At 43.2% G+C, this 9,494-nt stretch overlaps 1 protein-coding gene and 1 pseudogene across 1 annotated transcript in view; both read right to left on the reverse strand.

The window, feature by feature from the left end:
- Positions 1-1,031: 1,031 nt before the first annotated feature.
- LOC103737952 lies at positions 1,032-2,210 on the reverse strand (annotated as a pseudogene).
- Positions 2,211-6,019: 3,809 nt separating this feature from the next.
- The window catches only part of Wfdc10a (WAP four-disulfide core domain 10A), an 8,505-nt gene continuing 5,030 nt past the window's right edge, over positions 6,020-9,494 (reverse strand). Inside the window, exon 3 of the mRNA XM_017799270.1 lies at positions 6,020-6,078. The gene's annotated coding sequence lies outside the window, so the exon portion shown is untranslated. The remainder of the gene's footprint in view (positions 6,079-9,494) is intronic.

Raw genomic sequence — 9,494 nt, forward strand, 5'->3', positions numbered from 1 at the left:
AGGAGCAAGTGTATTCTTTGGTGCTTGGGTGGAATGTTTGAAAGATTTCTGATAGGTCCATTTGATGTATGGTATCAATTAATTCAGATGACTCTCTGTTTATTCTTTGTCCAGTTGACCTGTCTAATGGAGACAGTGGGGTGTTGAAGTCCCCTACTATTAGTGAGTTGGGATTACTCTGTGTCTTAAAGTCCTGTAGTACTGTTTTTTAGAGAATTTTTAAATTATTTTAAGGTATTCCCTTATACTCTCTGGGTATTTGGGGGTGTCTGTTGTGATGTTTCTCCTTTTATCTCTGATTTTGTTGATTGGATTTGCTCTTTCCTTCATTTGGTTAACTGGGCTAAGGGTCTGTCTATCTTGTTCATCTTTTTGAAGAGCCAGCTCTCTGATGCATTGTTTTTTTGCATTGTCTTCTTTTTTTTCTATTTAATTAATTTCTGCTCTGAATTTTCTTATTTCTTATCACCTGCTAGGTTTGGATTTGGTTTATTTGCCTTTCCAGAGTCTTGAGTTGTACTGTTAAGTCATTTATATGTGCTCTTTCTAGTTTTTAATGTAGTTATAAACTTCCCTCTTAGGGCTGCTTTAACACCATTCTTGAATGATTAAAAACCCCTTATGGAGCTTGGCGTGGTGGCGCACGCCTGTAGTCCCAGCACTTGGGAGGCAGAGGCAGGCTGTTCTCTGTGAGTTCGAGGCCAGCCTGTTCTAACAGTGAGTTCCAGGACAGCTGGGGCTACAGGGAGACCGTGTCTCAAAAAGACGAAAAAAAAAAAAAAAGAAAAAAACCCCAACCTATTAAGGGATTATTACAAAGGATAAAAAAAATGATTAAAATGACAAATTTTTGCTATTTCAGGAAATGTAATTAGATTTTTCTTTAAGTTTAGCTGAACAACTGTACAGTAATATTTACACAGATTATTTTATACAAAATGAATACCCTAACACAGTAGAGTCTCAGAGTGCCTTGGCAAACATCAATTTGATGCTTTATGGTTTCAACGTGTTTTTAAAAATGTTCAAACTCAGGTAAGTTGAAATATGTCTTCATATTGAATTCCTTCAACTCTGCGTCCTTTTAAAGGTCCACTTTCAAGACCTATAGTAGCTGAAAAAGTCTTCTTGTTGATGGACTCTAGGGTAGCTTCATTTTCTCTGTAGCCTCCATGTAAAACTAGAGCACTCTGTCCAGGTGCTGGAATCACTGTCTTTAAATGAGTCTGGTCAAGTTTCAGCCTGTCTCCAGAATCAATCGTTTTTATAACAGTGGTATACTTGTCAATTACTTCCTTAATAACACTGTTTTTGTTATGATTTTTCTCCAAGTGTTTTGGTTATAATTTTCACAACAATTTCAGACCGTAGCCAGTAGTGTGTTTGAGCAGTTCTTTTCTTCTTCCATCCCCACGCTTTCATCCCAGGCAGACTTCTTTTTCGTCTTTTCTTTAGACTGCACTGAGCCCTGTGAAGATTCTTTTCCCTTCCCTGCAGCTGTGCCCCTAAGAAGCTTCAGCGTGCTTGGCCCCAAAGAACTTGTCTTGGAGGCCTTTGCTCCTGTAGAGCTCCATGTTCCTTTATTCAGATTAAATGTAACTTTCTCTACATCATTTTCTCCGCTTAATTCCGTAAAAATGGGGGGGTCTCTCCTGCTCTTTTCCCTCCAGACCTCTTCCCCCTTGTTCCTTGATAAATGGGGCAGTTTTCTCTTCAGATCCAGGTCTTGCTGCTTCTTTTTTCCCAATTCCAGTTGCTGGTGAATAGTTTCTGGGTTACTGTCTATGTACTAAATGTACCAGCCTTTTGGGTGTCTGGCCTACTTTACACAAGTCCTCTATGCCCAGCCACTTAGTAAAATCGGTAAGCGTTTCCCACTGAGTGGCGTTCATATGGATGTGCTGATGGTGGCTGATGTATTCATTGTAGACAGTGTAGTTGTGGACTTTTTTAGTGCCAAAGTGTCTCCCGAGAAGTTCTAGAAAGTCATTTTGGAATTCCTCTGAAAAAGAGGATTCCACAGTCTGTTGAGGATTTTCTGAAGCCAGCCAGGGTTGTCTCTGATGAGATTCAGACATACAATGACACTTGAAGCCATTCATACCTCCACACTACTTCTGGCACATCCAGCAATACCGGAGCAGCTTTTAGAGTCCTTTGAACTTGATCCTGTTGGCGATGGCCGGGGTAAGAAAACTGGACTTTCCCATGGTGACCAAGCGAGGACTACCCTCCAGGGCAGTGAACTCTGCCAGCTGGAAATGGAAATCAGGACTGCTTTTAAAGTGTCCTAGAGGTTTTGTTCTGTTGTGTTTTCATTTCCATTTCATTCCAGGAACACTTTTATTTCTTTCTCAATTTCTTGTTTAATCTCTATGAGTTTATGTAGTTACTAGAACTTCTTTTGCTGTTGATTTTGAGCTTTATTACATTGTAGTCTGATAGAATGTATGGGATTTATTTCAATTTTTTTTGTATTTGTTGAGGTTTGTTTAATGCCTCAGTGTGTGATGATGATGGCTAAATTTGTTTTCTCCCCTTATCTAGAAGCCTTTGAGAGGGAACTGACACTGATTCTTGCCACTCCAACAGCTATCAAAGTCCCTGAAGACAAATCCTGAGTCCATCACTCTCAAGTTCAGCCTTGGAAGAGAAAAGAAAAATGAGGAGGAACCCAATAGAGGGATGCTTTTGGAAGCCCTTGTCAAGAAACTCCAATGGACTCTCATATGAACATACAATTTGCTTTGCCTTGTTGACTTTTTTCTGGTTCTCTGTCTAGAACTTGTAATGCTAACTTCTCTTGCCTTTACTTCTCCCTCACATCCCCTATTCACCAGTCAAGGACTTTCTTTTCTTCCTACAGATAAGAGTTATGCAATTTGGGAGTCTTTTAGATAGCGTCCACTGAAGGGGTACCCCAATTGCCTCACCCTGCATCCCTGTTCAGCATGGAAGAAGCCAGAGTGATCTGTGTCCTGATTGCCTATCTGCAAGTTGGGTAATCTCTTCAGAGGATGGTGTGATAAGAATAGGAGGCAGGAATTGGCTAGGCAGTTAGGGTAAAAAGACCCCAAAGAAAAGTAGGCAGTTTCTTGGCTAAAAGTCAAAATGTCCTTGAGATTGTCAGCAACATACTCTGTTCCAAAGGCCAAAAATGTAAAAGCATTTGGGAGCTCTTATCTAATCCCTAAAAGATTTTAGAGTTACCTCTTCAGATAAGTATTTTGGAACTCTTATCTAATCCCTAAAAGATTTTAGGATTATGTCTTTAGAGGGGGGAACGTTAGAGTAGCAAAAAGCCCCATTAAAAAAATAGAAAGAATATACAAAGTTGTCAGAAAAAAGTGATGGGGAGATATGGGAGGAGTTGGAGGGGAGGGAATGAGCATGGATTTGATCAGAACACCTATATGCATGTATGAAATTCTCAATAATTTTTTTTAAAGTTAAAACAATAGAAATAAAAAAGAGGATATGAAGGTGAGATGTGTTGAGGGCTGTGGGGGAGTAGGAAGAAAGATTTGGGGGGTGGATATGATTAAGGTACAGTGTTTACATTTATGACACTGTCAAAGAATAAATAAAAGATAAAGAAGAGGGGCTGGAGAGATGGCTCAGCAGTTAAGAGCACTGGTTGTTCTTTCAGAAGACCCGGGTTCAAATCCCAGCACCCACATGGCAGCTAACAACCGTCTGTAACGCCAGTTCCAGGGGATCCGACAGCCTCTTCTGTCCTCCATGGGCACTGCACAACACGGGTGCACTTAATTTTTTTAAATTCTAAAGGAAAAAAAAAAAGAGGGCTGAGGGCATGGAGAGATGACTCAGTGGTTGAGAGCAGTTGCTGCTTCCAGAGGACCCAAGTTCAGCTCTCAGCACCCACATGAGACAGCTTAGGGGCTTTGACACCATCTTCTGGGCTCTATAGGCATCTACAGGTGCACACCACCACACACAGATACAAATAAATAAAATAACAATAAAACACAAAGAAGAACAAAGACTGACAACTTACAGATGAATAGATTTCTAACTCTGGGCTGGGATAATTTAAATATTTTATTTATTATCTTTATTTAATGTGTATGAGTGTATTGCCTGTATGCATGTGAGTGCACCTGTCTTGTGCAATGCCTGTGGAGGTCATATGAGGGTATCAGATCTTCTGAAACTGGAGTTATGGACAGTTGTTATCCACCATGTGGGTGCTGGGAGCTGAATGTGGGTCCTCTGTAAGAGTAGCCAGCACTCTTAACTGCTGAGCCATCACTCCAGCCCTGGATAATACTTTTTAGTACAAATAAACAGCATCAGAGACCTGAGTGCTTGGGTATGTTACATCACTGTGTGCATCTTCCTCCTCCACTGTACCAAAGCAGGTACTAGGACTCTCACCACAATCTATGCACACCTTCACCCAGTTAGCTCATGCCTCTTATCCCCACTTGTAAGTGGGTAATGGAGCATCCATCTGTACTGTACACCTCTCTTGCCATGTGGTGGGGACTTCATAGGATCAGAAGACCACTCAGATCCTCAAGGATTAGACAAGTTGCCAGTGCTTGCTGGTTTTCCTGTGCTAAAAATGTTATGTGCATGGTTTCTGGAAGTCTCCCATACTCATGATAGCCCTCACTTGGCTGAAACTTCACCAGTAAGATGTATCCTTTGGTGTAAATCTTCCCCTGTGACACATGAAGTACATGAAGTAGACATAGTTATGAATCAAAAGCTCAGAGAACAGACACAATCCCCAAATCTAAGAGTGGAAGCTGGCTATTTGCTGATTGTTTTTAACTGAAGGGCTACTCTCCTTGTCTCCCTGATCCATCCTGGCCTTTTCCTCTCCTCAAATGTCCTATTATATGGAGGAGGGTTTGGAAATGGTGGAGAATATTAATAAAGTCACTGGAGTCTCAGATCCCACTCTTAATCCAGGAACCACCACTGGTGTGTCCATATATGCAGGAAACCAAGATGCCAGGCCCTAGGGTGAGGTGAGCTGCATTCTCTGCTAAAGGGAGGGGTGCTGAAAACAGTAGCTCTGATAATCCCTGTCTTGCAGAACACTGCGAGACTGGCAGGCGACAGCGGCCTGGTCATAAGTGCAGGCTCCTTGCTCTGTGGAAAAATGTCTTGGTCAACAACCCTTAGCTCATCTCCGTGTCCTGAACAAATAACTCAGCTATCATTAGCTAAGAGATCAGTCCAGGTTAAAGGTTTACTCCTGAGCTAAAGGCTAAAAGTTTACCATGCTGTTAACTCTGAGGAAGAGAACACGGTGGCCAATAAATTACTGGATGGGCATTGATAACCTTGAGTAAAAGTTTAAGAATCCTTCTGGTGCCAACTAACAGATTAGATGTCCTGTTTCTTTGTACCCTAAATCTTTGTATGTGACTGCCATATCCCATGTGACTGACAGTTCCTTGGGATGTATAAAAACCATCTGAGTGTTCTAATGAATGGCTTGTTGTAAAGACACAAGTCCCAGGGTCCAAGACTCTGTTGCTTGTCAGTATCACCATCCATCATGAGAGAAGGTTCTCTGCCGAGCAAGGCACACTTGGGTCACCTGATACATATATGTCTGTGATAGGCAACAGGAAGTTGATTCTAAAGAAGCACACTAAAGAATACTTCTGGGTTCAGGTGATGGAGAGAACTGAGCAAAAAGACAGAATCAGCCCCTCACTCTATCCTGGCCTAATCACGTCACCGGCTTTCTCCGGGTTCATTATCCTCTGTTGGAAACAACAGTAATCTCAATCTCTGAAGCAGATAGGGAGACCAAAGCTAAAGAGAGGAAACCGTGTTTGCAGGGCCTCTCACTCTGTGGTATAGATTTTATCTCCACCTGTAAGATGCTTAACAGGTCCTTTTGTCTCAAGGGTGGGGAAGGGTCTCAGCACTGAGACATGCTGCCCAGGAGCAGATTACTGTGGAGGAGCTCATTCTGTGGGTTGAACTTTCTGAGTTGGAGTGGGTTCCAAGGCCAAAAGGACAGAGTAGAGGCAGAGAGAGAGAGAGAGAGAGAGAGAGAGAGAGAGAGAGAGAGAGGCACTGCACTGGGTTCTTAGTGATTATTAACAATATATACAAACGGGCCAGGTCCCAGGATATTTGTTCTGGTTTATTTGACAGGGACAGTGGGTTCAGACAGTTAGGACTATGGTGTTCCTTGTTGCGTTACTGTGGTCATGATTAGGCTTCCATCTCCTTCAAAAGTGGCCTAAGGGAAGGGCTCGCCTTCTGGTTATCCAGCTTCAGGTGGAGCAATGGGCATAGCATAGCTCCCATCTTCTTCCAGGAAGTTCACGCAGATGTTCCCGCAGAAGGTTGAGCAGCAGATGTTATTTGCTTGGCAGTCTTGGTGAGCTTCGCAGTTACGAGTGCATTGATACCATTTGGGCCTCCTCTCACATTTTGTGATAACAGGACGACCATAGTCTACTGAAAGGAGCGAGAACAGGTGAGCAGAGGTGGCTGCCTAGAGAGAATGCCCCTTAAGCTTAAAGTTCCTCCAGAATGTTGGGACTCAGCTCTCATCAAACACCCCCATGCTTTTCAGGAACTTTTCCTGTGCTTTTCATCCAGTTCTAGTGATCAGTATCCCTCAGATGGTAACCGCATCTCACTTTTTTTCTGTTCAATTGTCTTGTATTTCTGCATGTATACACCCATATCTACATTAATGTCTACCCTAATGAACAGCTGTACATGGTTATTTGAACTAAACTGGCATAACCCTCAAGTAATTGTCCAATTTGCCCATTGTATTCTCACCCTGGCGTCCCTTTCACCACAGAATGGACTATTTGTTTCTGTGTCCTTGGAATAAGATGGGGGTGGGGAGCAGCTTCACCTCTACTCCATCACTGTTCCCAGTCTTGGGCACCAAGTATGAGGGTTGTGAACCCCCAGAGTCTGTACAGTGCCATAGGGAGCAGGGTATGCAGAGAGAAATCATCTCCTTGCTCCTTCTGGGCCTGTGTTCAGCTGTTCCCTGCCTGCCACCCATATATCCACCTTGCCCATTACCTACCATAGTACTTTGCTGGATGTTGGAGTGCTCCCCGAGTCAGTGACAGCAGCAACAGCACAGTGAGGAGCAGGAAGAACTGTGGAGCCCGGGGCAGCATGACTCTGACCAGAGCTGTGAGCCCAGACCTGGTCCAGATGCAGACTACTGCACAGAGCAGGATGTGGACAGGGAAGGCTGGAAAGGGCCGTCTTCAGCTCTTTGCTGCCTCTGCTGCAAGAGCAAGCCTGTTTCCTTCTGTTTGCCTGCCTCCTAACCTGTTCTAGTCTGTGTGGGACTGGCCTCCCTCAGGGATGATGCCTCCTTCCATGTAATAGCCCTCCTTTCTTGCTGACATAATTTCCTTTGTGAAAAGCTTAATTTAGGGTTCAGAAGATAGCGTAGTTGGTAAGGTGCTTGCTGCATAAGCACCAGGAGCTGAGTCTGGATCCCCAGCACCCATGTGAATGATGACCTGGAGGGCAGGACTATTATCCCAGAGCTGCGAGGTGGAGACAGGTGGATTCCTTGATCTTACTGACTTTCCAATGTAGCTGAAACTACAAGTTGAGTGAGAGATCTTGTCACAAAAAATAATGTGGAGAGCAGTGGGAGAGGTGGGAGCGGGAGAGAGTGGGAGGTCCTCTTGGAGAGGACCCAGGTTTGATTCCCACCATCCACATAATGGATAATGACCATCCATAATTCCATTTCCAGTGGATATGACCTCAGTGGGCACTGCGTGACATGGATGCACTTATGTACATGCAGGCAAAACACTCATATACATAAAATAAATTAAAAATTAAAGAATAGACAGTGATTGAAGAAAACACCTGACATCTTTCTCTGACCTCCAAATATACATGCACAGGAATGCACACATACACCACACACAGAGAGACACAGAGAGAGAGAGAGAATTTTTTATTTTCTAATGAATTTAGGTACTTATTTTTTTAACAGGACAATTCAACAGGCACAACAAAGAGAAAATACATTGTGGGTTTGTTGTTGTTGTCTTTTTGAGACAGGGTCTCCCTGTAGCCCCAGCTGGCCTGTTAACTCAGAGATCCACCTGCCTCTGCCTCCTGAGTGCTGGGACTAAAGGTGTGTGCCACCACGCCTGGCTCAATGACAATATATTTTATGGAACAAAAATAAATATGTAATTAAGATTATGATCTCCTCTGTTAAAATGGACTAATTTTACTGTATTATTTGTTTTAGTTTCTCCTGGCATTTAATACAAATAGTCCTGGACTTCTCTAATCTGTATCAGCCACTTCTATTTCTTCTTTTAGATATTTTATTTATTTTTATGTCTGAGTGTATTGCCTACTTGTATGTAAGTGATCCGTGTGTGCAATGTCTGTGGAGGTCAAAATAGGGCGTCAGATCCCCTGGAAGTGGAGTTACAGATGTGTTAGCCACTATGTGGGTGCTGGGAACTGAACCTGGGTCCTCTGCAAGAGCAGTCAGTGCTCTTAACCACTGAGCCGTCTTTCCCGCCCCTCATTTGTGTTTTATCTTCTCTTCTTATTTAGTCATGTAAATATTTCACAAAATGACTTTTCATAACTGCTTAACAATATAAATATGACTGCGTACTTGTTCATGTAATTCATGATATACTACAAAATGCCAGAGGACAGGCAAGATGGGTCTATGGGTAGCAAGCAAGGAGGGCTGAGCACAGACCGAGGAGGAGCAAGGAGATGGTAACTCTCTGCTCACCCAGCTCCATCACCAGCACTGTGCAGAGTCTGATTTTTTATGCATGAATTATTTTTTTCAATGTCTATTTTTACTGAATTTTTGTGCATTTCATACAAAACATCTTAGTCATATTAGTACCCCCTTCCCTCCTCCCAACCTCCATAACACCCTCTCCCTGAGATCTCATGCATTCTGTCATATATGTTAAGGTCTATCAAGTCAAGTTTGTGTACCCTGATGTCCCTCAGTGCAGGTTCATCCACTGGGGCCTAGTCAACATATCTAGAGTCTCTCCCTTAAAGATCAGCTCTCTCTCACCCAGCAGTAATCAGCTGTCAATAGCTTTGGAGCTAAGGTTGGGGCCTGCTGCCCATTTCCCCTGTTCTGTGTTAGATTTTTGTCTGAGTTTGCATGGGTCTTGTGCATGCTGACACCATTGCTTTAAGTTCATATGAGCAAGTTCCAGAGGCCTGGAACACTCTGTTTCCTTATGATTATGCGCCAACTCTGGCTCCTAACAATCTTTCCAGCCCCTCTTCCACAATGGTTCCTGAGCCATGGGTGGGTGAGATCTAATATAGGAGTCCTATCCAGAGACATGATGTCTACAGTCTCTCATTTTCTACACTTTGACCAGTTGTGACCTTCTGAGTGCATCATACTGTTTCATGAGGAAGCTTCACTGGTGAGAGTTTAGAGATGCATTAGCATCCTCTGTACCCCTTGTTCCACTATGTTCCATGAGCCAAAG

This window comes from Nannospalax galili, unplaced genomic scaffold, assembly GCF_000622305.1.
Source record: "Nannospalax galili isolate Female #2095 unplaced genomic scaffold, S.galili_v1.0 scaffold1939, whole genome shotgun sequence".
Taxonomy (NCBI): domain Eukaryota; kingdom Metazoa; phylum Chordata; class Mammalia; order Rodentia; family Spalacidae; genus Nannospalax; species Nannospalax galili.